The 16419-nt window shown below is 42.5% G+C and overlaps 1 long non-coding RNA gene across 9 annotated transcripts; it reads left to right on the top strand.

The window, feature by feature from the left end:
* The first annotated feature begins 2734 nt into the window (after positions 1 to 2734).
* On the top strand, positions 2735 to 7471 carry LOC129127923 (uncharacterized). 9 transcript variants are annotated; one of them, XR_013184734.1, is made up of 7 exons: positions 2735 to 2892; positions 3182 to 3219; positions 3335 to 3410; positions 3790 to 3991; positions 4078 to 4494; positions 5240 to 5280; positions 7289 to 7471. It is a non-coding gene; the product is annotated as an uncharacterized LOC129127923 (long non-coding RNA). The 9 variants fall into 9 exon arrangements; XR_013184732.1 differs by lacking the exons at positions 3182 to 3219; positions 3335 to 3410 and having other exon boundaries at positions 4078 to 4234; positions 4388 to 4494; XR_013184733.1 differs by lacking the exon at positions 3182 to 3219.
* Positions 7472 to 16419: the final 8948 nt, after the last annotated feature.

Here is a 16419-nt window from a genome sequence, read left to right as displayed (position 1 = left end):
GGCCCCCAGGACCCCCAGAGACACAGCCAGGATAACAACGGGCCCCTTACTCCTTCCTGCTGCTCCCATGCCAAGGCCCTGCTGGCCCTGAAGGCACAAGGGTGGGCACTGAGGTGCCGGTGCCTTGGCAGGGTGTCTGAGCTGGCTCAGCTCCTCTCTGCCCCGCACAGAACACGTTCTCCAAAGACACCCAGAGGCTCAGGGCTGACCCCAGCTGGGCCCAGAAGTTTTCCCTGCAGTAACAAATTCACCATGGTTGCTGCAGAGAATTGACTCACAAATGAGAGCGCTTGCCCTGCAGGGACTCGCCTCCAGACTCAGATTGTGGTGCTGCCACAGGTTAGTACTGTGAAAAATGCGTGTTTTATGATTGGCTTTTTGCAAACATTAAAATGAATATTATATGTGTTGTGTTAGAAAGTAATGCTGTTAAATACAGTTTTAGGTTATAACAAAATGTTAAAATAGAAACTATGTTATGTAGAATACTTTTTTTTTTCTAAAGAAAGGACTCACACAAAGATGGTGGTTACAGGATACCTAAATCTTTCAGACAAAGTGAATTTATTGCTCCATTATCAGGAGAAATGAACTTCTTCCCACCTCACTCAGCCATGAATACCCCATTAGGATTCAGAGGAAGAAGCTGACGATGACCAGACAGAATCCTGTGTTTCAATGGAATTTATGCATCATCTATGAGGTGTATGAATATGCAATAGGTATATCATTGTTTTTAAGGGTTAATCCTCTGTTAATGTGGGTCCTTTTTCAGGCTTATACTGCCCAGAAAAGGTACCTGGACATCCATAACTCTTTGTTTCTATTGTCTCATATTGTCCTAATCCAAACTGTCCAAATTATTATTACTCTAATTGAATTACTATTTTTATAACCATTTTATTACAATTAAACTTTTAAAATTTTAAAAACAAGTGATTGGCGTTTTTCACAGTACTTTTTGTATTTCATCTTCTCTCTCCTCACTATCCTTTGCTTCCTCCGGCTCTGGCACTGCCAGGCTCTCCTGACCCCTGCATGGCACACACATCAAAGATGGGCATTCTCTAGTTCTCACTGTTTCCCTCTGAGGATTGTCTCCCCAAAATGGTTTTATTTTCATGCAGGGTGTTCCTAAGCAAAGCAGTGGGACTCTGCTCCACAGAACAGCAAATCCCCCTGGGCATTGCTGAGGTGATTCCACGATGGAAGGAGTAGCTCCTGCACGTTCTGTAATTCACCTTCTTTCTCCACACCACGGGATCTCACTCTTGTGGGATTCAGTGCTGGCTACCAAAAGAACAGGGCAGAAATTGGACAAAAAGAGCAGCACTGAAGGCACAGGTACCACCCAGAGTTACCAGGGGCCAAAAAGCTCAAGTTCCTTTGCCTAGAGGGTGCGTGGCAAAGCACTGAATCGAGATGGACTGCTTCTCTTAAAGATCTACAGCTCCTGTAAGAAAATGGGGAGTTATTTTTGGAATAACTCTTTATGGAATAAGTCTTCTATGAAGAGGCAGTGCTTTTTTGGCTTTGGCACTGGGGATTTTGTTTTAATTCAGCCTGAATCCTGTGATGGGGTGAGTGAAGCTAAATAAGGTGGGTGCTTTTCGAAAGAAAAAAGCAGAACAGAGGCAGATGGTGAGGGGGAGAAAGTAAAATAGGAAACATGAAACAAATATATTGTTAGAGAGGCCACTTTTCTGTAGTAAAAATGCTTCAGCTTCTTGGTTTGATTGACTGTTCTTTATTTTTTTAACTTCATGTTTTCTGCCTGTTTTATTGCATGTTAGGTACCACATAGCATAATTCAGTTTCTTTTTCAGATAAAAATTTTTAATTCTCTTCAGATGAGATCGTAACAGATAAAATAAGGAAGTTGGGAAGCTCATGTGAAAGAATTTAAATGTGATGAATCATCCAACCTCAGCAGCGAACAATAAACGTGAGGAATTCTACTTTGGTGTTACTTGGATTACACTGCTCAAGGTGCAGTCAGAGTGCAGGTCTTGGCTTCGCTTTCCTTAAAATTGTCAGGTATGATTGTCCCTCTCTTGTTTAGATAAAATTATCCAAATATTGCTGGCTAACTTGGTCTGAGTTTTTAGTTATTATTTTAAAACACAGGCTGTGTCAGCGGGAGTGTGTGGAGGTGCCAAAGACCTGCTGGAATGCAGGTTTTGTATGTGTCACTCTTGGAACACACTGTAACAACAAGGATTGCAAATTTTCACTGCATTTTCTTTCTCTCGGTGTCACTGATTTAGCATTTTCACAGGTAGGTCGCATTTCAAACATCTTTTGTTCTTCAGAGCAAAATTCTAGTTTTGTCTTTGAATCCGGCCTTTCAGAAGGTAAGATAACCACACAGCATGTCGGATATTCATCCTGCGAATTGCTGCTTGGGAGAACAGTAGATTTTTTTATTGTGCACATGAAACTGAAGTTTGTTATTAAACAAATATTAAAAAAGACATGCTGGGTTATTTCTTCCTCTGGGCTTCAGCGAAGGGCTGAGAACAGTTTTTACCTGAGCGCCACTGGCTGCTCCATCAGGACTGATTTCGAGTCATTGTCCTGGTTTAACACTTAAAATCCTTTTTGGACTTTTTCTTTAAAAGCAGGGCGGGTCCCTCACGTCACCCTGGCGCCATCAGCGCGCGCCGCCTGTCGCATGTCCCTTGTTTACCCCGGTCACTGCTGGTGGTGGTGGCGCCGCGACGGGTGAGGGACCCACAGACCGACCCCGACAGACAGACAGACAGACCGACAGACAGACCGACCACCCCGCCGGGGGCAGCGGGACAATAGCGTGGGAGGAAAAGGGAATGGCGGCGGGGAAAGGGCGTACCCCGCAGGGGCGCTGTGAGGGCACCTCTCGGGCGGTGTGAGGTGCGCTTGTCCTCCCTGCGGAGCAGCGAGAGGGGCTGGCGTGCCCTCAGAGGTGGCACGAGGCGGGAACGTCTGTGTCTGTGTGTGTATCTGTGTATGTGTCTGTTCCAGGACCGGTGTGAGGCGGGAATGGACCCTCCTGTTAGGGGCGGTGTGAGGCGGGAGTGGACCCTCCCGTTAGGAGCGGTGTGAGGCGGGAATGGCTCTTCCCATTAGGGGCGGTGTGAGGCGGGAATGGCTCCTCCCTTTAGGGGCGTTGTGAGGCGAGAATGGCTTCTCTTTTCCTCAGGTGCGGCGTGAGGCGGGAATGGCTTCTCCTCCCCTCAGGTGCGTTGTGAGGCGAGAATGGCCTTCTCCTTTCCTCAGGTGCGTTGTGAGGCGAGAATGGCTTCTCCTCCCCTCAGGTGCGTTGTGAGGCGAGAATGGCTTCTCCTTTCCTCAGGTGCGGCGTGAGGCGGGAATGGCTCCTCCTCCCCTCAGGAGAGGCGTGAGGGGGGAATGGCTTCTCCTCTCCTCAGGTGCGGTGTGAGGGGGGAATGGCTCCTCCTCTCCTCAGGTGCGGCGTGAGGCGGGAATGGCATCTCCTCTCCTCAGGAGCACCGTGAGGGGGGAATGACCCCTCCTGTCCCCTCAGGGGCGGTGTGCGGGGCTGTCCCGCAGTCCCTCGCCGTGTCCCGCCTGGGAGCGGCCCGGTTCTCCGCCGTTTCTCTCGGTGAGACACCGAGGGAGGAAGAGCCGAGCGGGTGGGCACGGATCGGGAGCCGCCGGTGCGGGGCTGCAGCGGGTGCTTGACTTGCGAGGAGCCAGAGGTGTTCGGCCGTCAGTCCTCGCTGTGCTGCTGAGGTACCAGCTGTTGTCCTGAGCTGCCTTTCAATAAAGCCTCTCCTTTATTTTCAGGCTCAGCATGTCCCTGCCAGCAAACAGGTGTGGAAGGCCCCCCGTGTTGTCTTTTCTGGAAAAGAGAAAGAAGAGTCTTGATAGAAGAAGGGGGGAAACAAGGATTTATGTGGGAGATCACATTGACCGGTAGCTGATGCTCAAGGAAAAGTTGGATTTCAGAAATGACTCAGAAGTTGCAGGGATTTACTTTACTGGATATGTGAGTAGATTGCCACGATATTCCTGTTTGCTAATAGGAAGTAAATAATTCTGAGTGTTGACACCAATTGCATTTTTTATTTCTAGATATGACAGCTACAACCCGTTGTTAAAAGCTCTGCTCTGTCCCTTCTCTGAGGGTGTGAGAAGGATCTCTGGGAAGGAAGAAAGAGCACTGTCAGCCAACACTCCTTTAATAGCAGCAGATGGAACCTTAGTACTGTCCTCTCCTTGCTTGGGAAGGGTGGATAAAATATTTTTCTTGGTACCACTTGAAGGGCTGTAGCTGACATTTAAAAATAATGAGATAAAAGTTATGTACAAATAGGAGAATATACAGCTAATTTTAGATAAATTGAAGATGCTGAATATCTTTTGTTCTTACTTTTGATTATAGTAGGTGAACAAGTTGGGGTTTGGAAAGCAATTCTATGGCAGAGAAGAATCCTTGGAAGTTGGTCAGGAGCAAATAAACACCAGTGCTGATGAAGCTGAAAAATTCAGGTACATTCTTCAAAATAGCACTTTTCTCTGGCACTATAATTTTAGTTTGGAGTGTAGCAGTAACAATCCCTGGGACTGATTTGGTACAGGTGAGACAGAGGGTTTGTATTTAAATGATTGCTTACTTAAGCATTCTGAGATGCAAGAAATATTGAGAAAAATTGTTTGGTATGAAAACAACTTCATTGCCCTAAAAGGTAAGGCAGTGAGGCTTTGGAACAGTCTCATGATATCAGTGTGAAGGTTCTAAATCCCACCAAACACATCAAATGCTGGACAGATTATCAGGCATGTACACAGTGGTAATTGTACAAGGCTAAGGAGCAACAGGTGCCTAAGAATGAGGAGAGTGAAAAATAAGAGGAGTTCATTGAGGCAGGCATCCTAGGGCATGCTGGGTTATTCCAGGGAATATTTCCTACCAGGAGCAGTTGTATAACCTCACCATGAGGAAAATGGTTTGTGTTTCAGTGTCTGAAGCCCACCTCAGTGGTGGCACTGTTGGGTTTGTCTTGGCTCACAGGAGAGCAGTGAGGTGGAGTGCTGAGCCTTGGTGGCTGTGGCATGTCCATACAGGGGTCAAATCAGCTGCCCAAAGTCCTCTTGGTAGCTGAGCTTGCATATTAAAGGACCAAACTCAATTGCTAACTCAGTGTTTTTAGAAATCTGGGCAAACAGAAAACAGTGAGTTTTCTTCAGAAAGGATCAGTGTTTATGTTAATGCACCCTTCTCTCTTGTTTTCAGAGGTGTGGCACTGCACTTCCCATTGAAGGGAGGAGATGCAGGTGGGTATTTCCTGCTTTCCAGGCTCTTGGCTGTCATGTTTTCCTGTTGTTGTTTTGTTTGTATTTGAATTAATAACCATAAAGCAGCTGTTGTATTCTAGGCTTCTTATTCTTGAGTCTAATTTTAGGTTGGCTAAACACTAGCTATTAAGGGACTGCACACATCACAGACAGTGGAGGAACAACACTTAAATTCAGCTTCTTTGGTGGCCTAATGATTGGTTTCTGGCTTGCTTTTGGAGCCTGATGAGGTTGGCTTTCAGCAGAAAGAATTCTTGTAAAGAATTGAGCTGATGGAGGAGCAGTGGGGGAGTCAAGTAGATTCTTGCCAGGTGCAATGGAAGAAATGGAATGTTTTTTTGAGTTGTGGCTGTTGTGAGGAGTTGGTGGGCTGATAGAACAGGAAGGAAGGAATGTACAGATATTCTGATTTAAAGGGGCATTGGCAGGGCAAAGCCAATGGAAGGGTTACCAACCCACATCCAGTGAGGTTTCTGAGACAATCAATCCTTCTCTGGTGCTTCTTCTGTTATTAACTTCTAACTTTAACATTTGGAATTTAACCAAGCTTATTTAAAAGTCTTTTTCTGGTGTACATGTAACAATTGCAAAGCTGTCAAAGCAGATAATAAACAATATTTTTTTAAATATATGTTATTTGCTCTAACGCTGAAAAGTAATGAACCAAAGTAGTTGAACAGGATTTTTTGAGGAAGCTTTGGGGAATTTGAGATTCTTTTACTATTGTAGTAGTTGAATGATATGGATTAAAAAATTCCTTTACTGTGTTAAAAAGACAAATTCTCATTATAGAACTGCCCATGCCAGGGAGTTGGAACAAAATGATCTTTAAGGTCCCTTCCAACTCAAACCATTCTGGGATTCTATGAACTGACTTTCTTGGGATTTGATTATGGACTGTGTCTTTTTTTTTTTTCCTCAATTCAGTAAAAATGAAACAATACAAATCCAAAATGGATACTCAGAAGTGTCAGAGCAGTTCAGAGAGGATGGCTCAAGTGTGCAGTAGGATGAGTTGGTGTCAGTAAATAACAAATGTTGACTTGGGAAGCCCCAGCTTTGTGGGAGGCTTCAGCCTGTCCCCCTCTCTCCTAATTTGGCCCTGGCAGCTCCTTTTGTAATGATTTTTGCTGCACAGCTTTCCTCATAGCTGTGGGGCTTTGGCAGACTCTGTGCTGCAGAACTTCTCTTCATCCTGAGCAATGTGTTCTGTGAAAAGCCATGGCATTCCTGTCCACTTGGAAAGTGCAATTCCCTTGGAAAGCAAATAAACCATCTCCAGGAAGGTCCAGCAAGCTGTAAATGCTACAGACTTACCATGACCAAGGTGAACAGCTGAGGAGTTTCTTAGCAAGCAGGAAAGTGTAAGTTAAATTTAAAAGAAAAAAGGAAAGGAAAAAAAAAAAAAAGCCTGATAAATATAACTTGCTTGGTAGGACAGCTTCCTGTTCTCTTCAAACAAATCAATTTTCACTGCCTTGTTTTGACTTGTTGCAATTTTTAATTGGCCTAAAAGATTCTGCATGTACTGCTTTTGATCTTTAGTGTTCATAGTTTGTTTTTAATTAAAGAAAGGGGAAAAAAAAAAAGAAAAAACTAAAAACAACCACCCCCAGCCCTGTCAAACCACAGTCTGTGGTTGTTTCACTAATGTGACTTCAAAGGGATGTCACACAGCTTTTCCTTACAGACAATTGAGTGGTGAGTGTCAGACAAATAATTTACTGTAATGCTGAGTGCTGGTCTGTATTTCACTGTAGTGAAAGCTCTGTTTGTATACCATAAAACAGGAGATGTTGGTCTCTTTATGGGTATTGCACATAGAAAAGCACAAATGCACTTATTGTGGTATTTCCTCTTATTTCCAGGCTAGGAGATTGTATTAAGGGAGTTCACTTTCCTAGACATGGTGAAACAAAATAAACTTATTTCATGTTTAGCTATTTGAATATCATATTGTAACTGTTATTACTGTGTTGCTTTTCAGGGTGAGCAGCAAGAAGAAAATCCAGCTCTTGCATAACAATACAGGGGCAATTTTTACCCCATTTTGATTTTGCTATGGGGATATTGTGAACTGTAAAGAATTCCTGTAAGTTGTGTGAAATTCTGTGTTGTGTTGAACAGCACATTAAACTCAATTACCTAAAGTTTTCTTGTGTTCTGTCAATGTTGAAGTGTGTGGAGTGGATTATTTCCCTGGAAGAGTCTGTGCAGAGTTCTCTGAGGGGCAACAAAAGAGGAGAAGCCAAAGTGCTCATGGTATTGCTAAAATGAGTCAGAATTTAATAACTTTTTGTAGGTTATTTTAATGACTGAATTCCTTACATTTTATCTAAAACTCAGAAGGGTTAAGATAGAAACAATATTCTAGTGTCAGTTGTAGTCAGCACCAAGTGTGCTTCCATCTGAATGTGTTTCTTGGAATGCTTCTCTTTAGGGAACAGATGTCCCATGTGTTGGAAGGCACTTGTGCAGGTGATTGATGCCTTGGGTGGGTAAAAATGCTGGACTGTAGATGGTGTTGGTGCCTTTGAAAAAAGGAGTAATTGAGATCAGCTACTCTGGTGCTTCTCTAAAATCTTCTGTGATTGAATCATTTGATGTCTTGCTTTGCTTTTGATAGCACAGCAGCTGATACATGAGCTGATAAGTGCTGCATCTTCATTATTTTCTTCTGTAACAGAGATGAAGTAAGTGCAGCACTGTCAGGAACTGAGGCTCTACACAACAGTGTTGGTGGTTCTGAATGTTTTGTAGTTACCAAGTGTGAGTAATCCTGGAAAGGTTTTGAACAGAGAAGCTGAGGTTGGTGCAGCATTCAGGGTACTCAGTGGATGGTTATCAGAAGCACAGAAACTTCCAGTGTTCTGATTTCAACTTTTTTTTCTTTAACCACACACTTGCATAAGCTTTCAGGTCTTGATCTTACAGTGTTGGAGCCAGCTGGGCTTTCACACCAGCTTACACTAGAACAGCCTCTCTGTGGGGAGAAATTCCCCTAATTAGATCATTGTACTCTGCATTCAGTTTTTTAACCAAGCTGGAAGAAACTGCTGTTGCTCTTAAATATTATCTTGATGCTTTTGAAGTATCTGAATTCAATATTGCTTTATGAACAATGGATTTTGCTCCATTTTGCAGATGGATTAAAAAGAAAAGTTGAGAAGTTGAGAAGGCAGTTTTTTGAGACTTTCTCAAAAAGAAAATGCCACTTCTTCTGTATTTGTGTTCTCTCTTTGCTCTGTACCTTTCAGATTTTTCTTTGACCAAACAATGGCTCATGTAAATAACTCAGTTTGGCTCATGGGTGAAGTGTGACTGCTGGCACTTGTGCTCAGTGAAGTGTCTTCCTGTGCTCTCAGATTTCCAATTGTTGGTGTCATTACAGTGAGGAGGGAAGAGGACTCAGCCTTCTGTTACATTTTCCTCCAAAGGCTTCAAGATCAGAAGAATCCACAACTGCATATTCTCAGCCAGTTTAACCTCATTCTTGTGCCTTTTTAAATGCACACTGCAAATATTTCTATTATTTAATGACTTACTGTTATGCAAGTAGAATAATACTGCCAGTACCTGATTTGTTGAGTTGCACTCACTGTGTAAATCACTGGTAGAATGATTATTCTTGTCCATAGTACTGGAATATGGTACAATTCATCCCTTACTAAGGCTTCCTCCAAACCTCTCATCACACTGGCACTTCATGCTGAAGAAAAATCAAGAGAAAGCAGACTTGTAAACATTTCCTTTTGTAGTGTTACAGTGTGACAGATGATATATCTGGGTTGCTCTATGAGCATACACTTTTGAATATCTCATTTCTGTAGAGCAGAACATGATCATTGCTGTTTTCCAGTAAAGTTAGCAGCATGGTGAATGGAAATGATTCTGAAACAAGATTCTTTCCTCTGATAGATATGATGGGCAGTGGCTCTGCTTTAGTCAAAATGGCCAAGGAAGGCTTTCTGCTCCTGTGGGTCTATAAAAATTGTGGAATTTTACAGAACTAAACTCATAAGAATTACTTACCCTCTTATTCCATTGATACATTAAAAATGTACTTTAGGAGAACTACTTAAAGCAGAATCATCAGTTGTGCTGTTGGCAATACTGAATACTTAGGGCATAAACCTATCATGTTAAATGTGAGAATTTTCTGTAGGGATTTATAGAGGAAGTAGCTATAAAACCACCAAATTTAGATTTTGTTTTGTGTTTGTGAAGTGGACTTACTGTGCCAGTTGGTTTCCTTAGAACTGTGGCTCTATCAAATCTCTTGAAATGTGTGTACTTACATGCATAAACTGGGAAACTTCATCCAAATAAGGGCTGTTCTGTTCTGTGCTGAACTGAAATTTCTAACCATTAGTTAAAGAACTGAAGTTACAATGCACTGCTTTTCATGGTACTAACTAAATCTTCCATTACTTAGCCTTTGCAAGAAGCCATTTTCTAAAATCACAGTAACTGCAGTTGTGCTCTTAGCTCCCATCATGTGGTATCACCTGAAAACTTTGTGTCTTGCTGGGGAAAGGTAGTCTGGCCTATATTTTGATTTACTTCTGTAGTAAAAAACCCTACAAAACTGGAGGAACAATTGTTTCCAATAGCTCTTGCAGATTTCTTGGTGAAATAAGGAGATTTTTAGATCACCACAGACCTGCTGGAGAGGGGAGCAGAACTGAGGGGACATACTGGAATAGGGTACTTAAAACCAGTGTTTCAATGCCCTGCTTTCTTAGCAGTTCAAATTGCTGTTTAATTCTCTGGCTCTTCTTACTCTGAATGCTTGTAAGTCTGGAAAGCTTGATCAGTCAGTCAAGAGGAATGCTGCATCAAAGCCTAATATTTAACAATGTAACAGGGAGGCAGGAGCCTGGTTTTATTCTGAATTCTTCAGGCTGAGTAGAACATCATGGCTTTTATCTTGTGGTAAAATTTAAATATGAAATAGGACTTTTCTAAGCCATGATCATCTGTGTGATTTAATAGGATGAAATCCTATCATCAGTGTGATGATGATGCTTGTTACTACTTTTGCAAGAGGCTTTCATGTCCTGTACCCTGCTGTGGGCTTCTAAATCAAGACACCCCAAACAAGTTTCAGCTGTGTGTAGTGTTAAGCATGTTCTCATGAGTCACTGCTGAGAACACTGATCAGTGGATAGCAGGAAGGAGCATGCATCAAAGGAGGAATTCCAGAGGCTGGAGAAGTGGAGTTTCAGTTGGAGATGTGTAAATGCAGTGTGGGTCAGAGAGGAATGGTGAAGCTGAGCACTGTCTCTGGTTTGAGTGTCCTGTTCCTCTCTTTTCCCCTGTCTCAGCAGAAGCATTAATTTCATTTAGAATTCCAGAGATTCCTCAGCACTGCAGCACTCAGAGCCCTGGCAGTGAGGATTGTGGTTGCACAGCTCTGAGGATTGAACAGATCAGTTGGGTGGTTCTGAGATCAGGAAGAGCTGATAAGTGTGAGCAGGTCCATGTTCACCACCTCGTTCAGGTCACTGAGCAATGCTTCTTTCTGTAGACTTGTGTTCAGGATGCCAAACTCAGCCTGCTCTGCTCAGTGCTGTGTGTGCCCATGCTCTGGATGCAGTGTTCACAGGAGCTGTATCAGAGACTGCCCAGGGCATTTAGAAATAAAGAACAAGTGGTTTTGTGTGTGTACACACACAGCCCCACTCTCCAGTTTATTTTATGAAACCTTAAACTGACATGGTTGAAAGGGACCTCTGAAGGTCATCTCATCCCCCCTGCTCCAAGCAGGGCTGACTTCAGGTTTGGATCAGGTTACTCAGAGCTTGGCCTTCTGAGAACTTGGCTATTTTAGAGAATTTTGAAATGTTGTTTCTTAAAACATAGGATCCGGAATGATTTCATCTTGCCTTTCTGTTTTCCATTTTTCTTTTTTACTATTATTGTAGTAGCCACAGTCCTGATCCATGGCTCTTAAGATATGGGAGCCCTTAAAATACATTCATGGGGGCAACTTAATACAGACAATTTGTGATTTGAACAGCTTTGTCTGTACCAGGTAGCAGTGTGTGCATGTGGAGATGCTTTAGGATTTGTCACAAAGACCTTTCTCTGGCTTTAAGAGAGAATATGGTCTGAAGTGAGGTGACTGCAGGCATTGTGTTAAGTAATCTTTTTTGTGTGGTTACTGTTGTGTGTTTGTAAACAACTCCTGTCTGTAGTAGCAGGAATTCTTTGGTCAGTGTGTATGCAGTAAGCAGAGAGTGCAAATCCAGGGTCTCTTGTATGGATGGCTGTTGCTGTTGAACATGGTTCCACTTTGGCCTCAGTCAGGTTCAGTGACAAACTCCATGTGCTTTCCTAAAAACACGTTGGGCTTAGATCTTTTAGATCTAGCTGATGAAGTAATTGTTAGGCTGTTTTCTCAAGTTAGTGTGTATTCCTGTTCTTGATCTCCACATCCTTGGGATATCTGGTAAATCTCATCCTGCCTCTTCCTGGTTCTCTGCACAATTTTCTTTCCCCTCCTGTATGCTCCTTCTTCCTTGGTCAGCCTTGGTGCAGACATCAGAAGACATTTCAGCAGAAGAATTTCAGCACTCTTTGTAAGCTTTGTTTAAATAATACATTTCAAAGCAGTTTTTGACATGACCTATTTTTCAAATGAACACAGCACTTCTTGTCTTAGTGTTCCTATCTTCAGTGGCAAAAAATACAATCCTGTTGTAGTAGGATTTTTTGGAATTTAAAAATTCCATCACAAGATAAACTCGACCTGGCTTTGAGTATGGTACAATAATGTTTAACTTGTGACTCAGCTGTTGGTCTGGGATGACTTAAAGTGAATCTCTACAGAGCAGCTCTGACAATTCTTGTGCTGGTTTAAATCCCAAATTAGATAAAAGCACTTGGGGATAATAGAGTGCAACATATTTAATATATTCCAGTGAGTTGTCTTTCCTTTCCTTTTCCAGAAGGGCAGATGAGAGGGTGCAGTAGGTAATTCTCATAGGTGAAAATGATTCTTGTCTGTAACATGCTGATTCAGTGGGTTGTGTGGGCTTGCAGATAGGAGTTTGGGTAAGATTTGAGCAGAAATACCTCACCAGGTTTGTGAACTTTGCTATAAATTAAGACAGCTGCAGTTGTGTTTTGTAACTGTGTAGAAAAAAAACTCTTCCTGGAATTCATATAGCTGTTGTCCAAAATAATCCTAAATCAGCATTTTTTACAAGTCTTATCATACAATAAGGATTTGCATAACTTTATTTCAAGACTGATGAATGATAAATAAATAGAGGAAATGCAGGAATAAAATACTTGCTCTTCTTTTTTAGGATGGCTTCCAAAAGCCACAGCCAGAAGAGGATCCCTGATGGAAGCCTAGAAGTGCTCTGTGAATGTGCAGAGTGCTCTGTCAGACCCATTGCAGGGCTGCCAGGCTATCCAGGGTAACTCTGGCTCTGGCTTCATGTTCCAGCTCCCACAGCTGCTGCTGCTCTTCCCTTTCCAGGCTCCCCACAGCCTCTGACACACTTTGAGTGCATGTGATAACCAGGAACTCACCTAAACACACCCTCAGCAGGGTGGTATCTTTGACTTTCTGATTTTTGATTTTTTCTTCCTGTCACTGCTTTCATGTGGTTTGTTCTGTCACACCAGGGAGGTGCTGTGAGCCTGGGAACCAGTGGCAAGCCCAGGAAATGCCAGCAGCACTGCAAGCTTGGGATGGAGCTGTGGGCTCAACATTGATCTGTGGTGGGAAACACCTTTCACCTTGTAGTCATGCAGAAAAGCACTGAGCACAGCTATTCAGATTATTATGTCAAGTTATTCTGGGATCTTAGGCAAATAATACCTATTTTTGGTGACAAATTTAAAGCCTATTGAGCACTAGAAATAGGGTATTAAGGTTTTAACTTAAAATTATGAGCTTCTGGAACTTTTTTTTTTTCATTTGCTTATTCTGCCTCATGCCTTCCTAATAAAAAAAAACCAACCAGGTGTTAAGAGGGAAAAAAAAGTTTGTGAGGATGCTTAGTAGATGTTTTCAATTCACTTGTTTTAAATTTTGATTTCTCCTTGATATCAGACCTTTGTGGTGTAAAACAGCAAAGGTGAGTTCCAAACTGCAGATGTATTTAATGGTGAGATGACATCAGGTGTTCTAGGAGAGGGTGAGTTTTGTGTTTAAAATTCTGTATTGGGAATTGGAAGAAAAGAATATTTTTAGATACAAAAATGTGTCTCTTTTGGATGTCCAGTGATTCTCTCTCCTTTCCTACTTCCATCCATCCTAATCTTGGTTTATTCAGTTACAGCTGTGAGTGATGTTTTTCTTCCCCTCTTGTCTCCTAAAACCCTGCCTCTGCAATTACTGCAACTGTTTTATTGGGGGAAAATTGCCTTTCAGTCTTTTCTTACAAAGGAAGAAAATTAATGGAATGAGATTTTCAGCTGCATTTACATGGCTGGGTTGTGTAAAGACTGAACAGAATCACAGATTGCCAAAAAAAGTTGATAAACTGAGGGGAAAATGTTATCTGTGGAAGAAATTGAAGACTGATGCTGGTGTTAATTATAGGAAGCATGTTCTCACCTGTATTTGCTGTTTTCTTTAATCAAAATGGAGCAGAAATCAAAGAATGAGAGTGCATAAATCATGGGACATCACAGAAACACATTTTGTTGTACAAGGGCTCTTTAGGAGATTTGAAAAGCCTCAGAGGTGGTGGCCTACAGTTGCTGTACTTGGGGTTTTGTCACACTGACACAAACTCAGTTCCTAATGCTGCCTTCAGGGCTTGGCCAACCTCAGAGGGAGCCAAAGGCCCCTGCTTTGGAATTAAGAAAAATACCTTTATATTGTGCAACATTTCTCTTAAAGGCTGCAGAAAGTAAAACACAAAAAGGTCAGGCTCAAAGGTCAGGCAGGAAACCATCACTGGCACCAAACTTGCAAATAAAATCATTTCTGCAGAGCTCTGTATCAGTAGATGACAAAAACTTGAATGATGTGTCACAGGTCAGTTTGCAGAATTGTGCTTACATCAATGATCTGTTTGATTGCTGCAAATAACTTCTTACTGAGTGTTTTCTAGGGAGGAAAACAGCCTTATTGAGTAAAATAGAGGCAATTTGAGTGGAAAGTGCCATTAGGGATCTGATGAGGGAAAATACAAATAGTCCCTTGAAACTGATGAGTAGAAAGTTAAAAATTCATCAGAATCCTGGAGCCTGCCAACACACTAATCAAGCTGTTGAACTGCTGAGCTTCTCAAGCCATCCCCAGCACTGACCAGCCCCAGGGCAGTGACAGAAATCTGCAGGGCAGGGCTTGTGTAAGAAAACAGCAAAAACAGCTGCCCTATTTACAGCCAGGTTCTAAATTTCATAGTGCTTTACAAATATATTTTGGGTTAGAAACTTTAATGGTGATGTGTGAAAGTTGACTGATTTTATGTTTGTGTCCTTGGGAGAAAGGGCAACGTGTTTGTGAGCTGCAACCTACTAATATTTCAACTCAATTTTAAACTCTCACTTTCTGGTTTTATTTCTATCTAGGAATCCTGGTAGAAAGTGGCTGGATTTTATCTGCAAAGCTTTTGCACTCTGCAAGTTTCAGGTGGCACAAACAGCTTGTGAGAAGTCAAAAAAGTGCTGTAGTCCTGTAGCTGATGCTGTGGAATGTGCTCTGCTGTGTACTTGATGCATGTTGCTGTTTTTCTCTAATGCTGCAGTCTATCCTCAGAAAAGCTTTAAGTGCATTTAAAAATTGTCATGTATTATGGTCTATATATTAATTATACATATAGAAATGTTTCTTTTCATGATTTCTATTGAGCAAACTTTGCTCTTCTGTTGTTTGAGATTTGTTTTGTTTAGCCACGTGTTAGGGGAGGTTTGGGTTGAAAATTAGGAAAAGATTCTTCCTGCAGACATCAGGAGAGTGTGGGGCACTGCCCAGGCTCCCCAGGGAATGGCACAGCCCCAGGGCTGCCAGAGCCCCAGGAGAGCTGGGACAGCTCAGGGTGGGGTTGTTGGGTGTCCTGAGCAGGGCCACAGCTGGGCTGTGCTGATCCCTGTGGGTCTCTCCCAGCTCAGGATATTCTGTGATTCCTCAGCCCAGTTCTGCACCTCACTCAGTGATTTGATACCAGGCAATGAAAAACTGAGTGTTGCTGACTGCAATGACTGGAACAAATACAAGCAGAGGGTTCCACATCCCTCTTGTGTTCAGTGCTGTCACCATCCAAACATTCAGCTCCCCTGGCAGCAGGGATGCCCCACAGAAGGCCCTGGATGGAATAGGGGGCACTTGGAAACACTGCTGAGAAACTCTGGGTGCTCATCACAAGGTGGATTGATAATTTGGTGCTTGGAATACAGTCTGTTGCATCATTCCTTCTCTGAGACTGAAATGAAAACAGAGTATCAAATTAACCACTGGCTAATTCAATTAGCAGAATAAATTGAGGTGGAGGAGATGGGCTTTGAAGAACCCAAGTCCTCAGCAGAGAGATTTGTTCCTGTGTTGAACATCTGTCAGTAATTACTGTCCCTGAGCATCAGTAGCTTCTGGTCACAGGCTCTGCTGGCTCTTCCTAACACAGCCCCGTGGTGGCCTTTGACTGATGAGACTCAGCTTCACTTTTCTGCTCCTGATTGAGGTTTTGTAGTGCCTGAGTGTTGGTGTTCTGAATATCTGCTGAAGGGAACCTTTTTCTTCATGTGTGCTTCTGTTTTCCCCAAAGGTCTCACCTTTATAGTGCTTATTATGCATCACTCAGGTGAACATGTAGAAGTGAGTGACATCTTTCTGCCTCAATATTCTATATTTGCAGTAGATAGAAATTGGTTTTCATTGATTTTTTTTCTTCTCTCCCTGTGTTGAAAAGACTTTGGTATTGATATTTGGGCAATATTTCTTTTTTTTAAAAGGTAATCTCAGACCTGTCTGTGCTGTCCATTTTGTATTGCAAAGCATGTTAACATGAGCCTGAATTTTGAAAAGATTCCTGTCTCTCCTGTCAGAAATGTTTGTATTCTCCCCTTGCCCTTCTGGAGGTTGCTTGAACACCTTATGATTTGCACAGGACTCAAACAGAATCTGTTCACCACAACATTTGTTTGGGTTTT

The sequence above is a fragment of the Agelaius phoeniceus genome, chromosome 19, assembly GCF_051311805.1.
Source record: "Agelaius phoeniceus isolate bAgePho1 chromosome 19, bAgePho1.hap1, whole genome shotgun sequence".
NCBI classification, from domain to species: domain Eukaryota; kingdom Metazoa; phylum Chordata; class Aves; order Passeriformes; family Icteridae; genus Agelaius; species Agelaius phoeniceus.
Note: the sequence above shows the minus strand (reverse complement) of the source record. Positions and strands in the feature narration are given on the sequence as shown.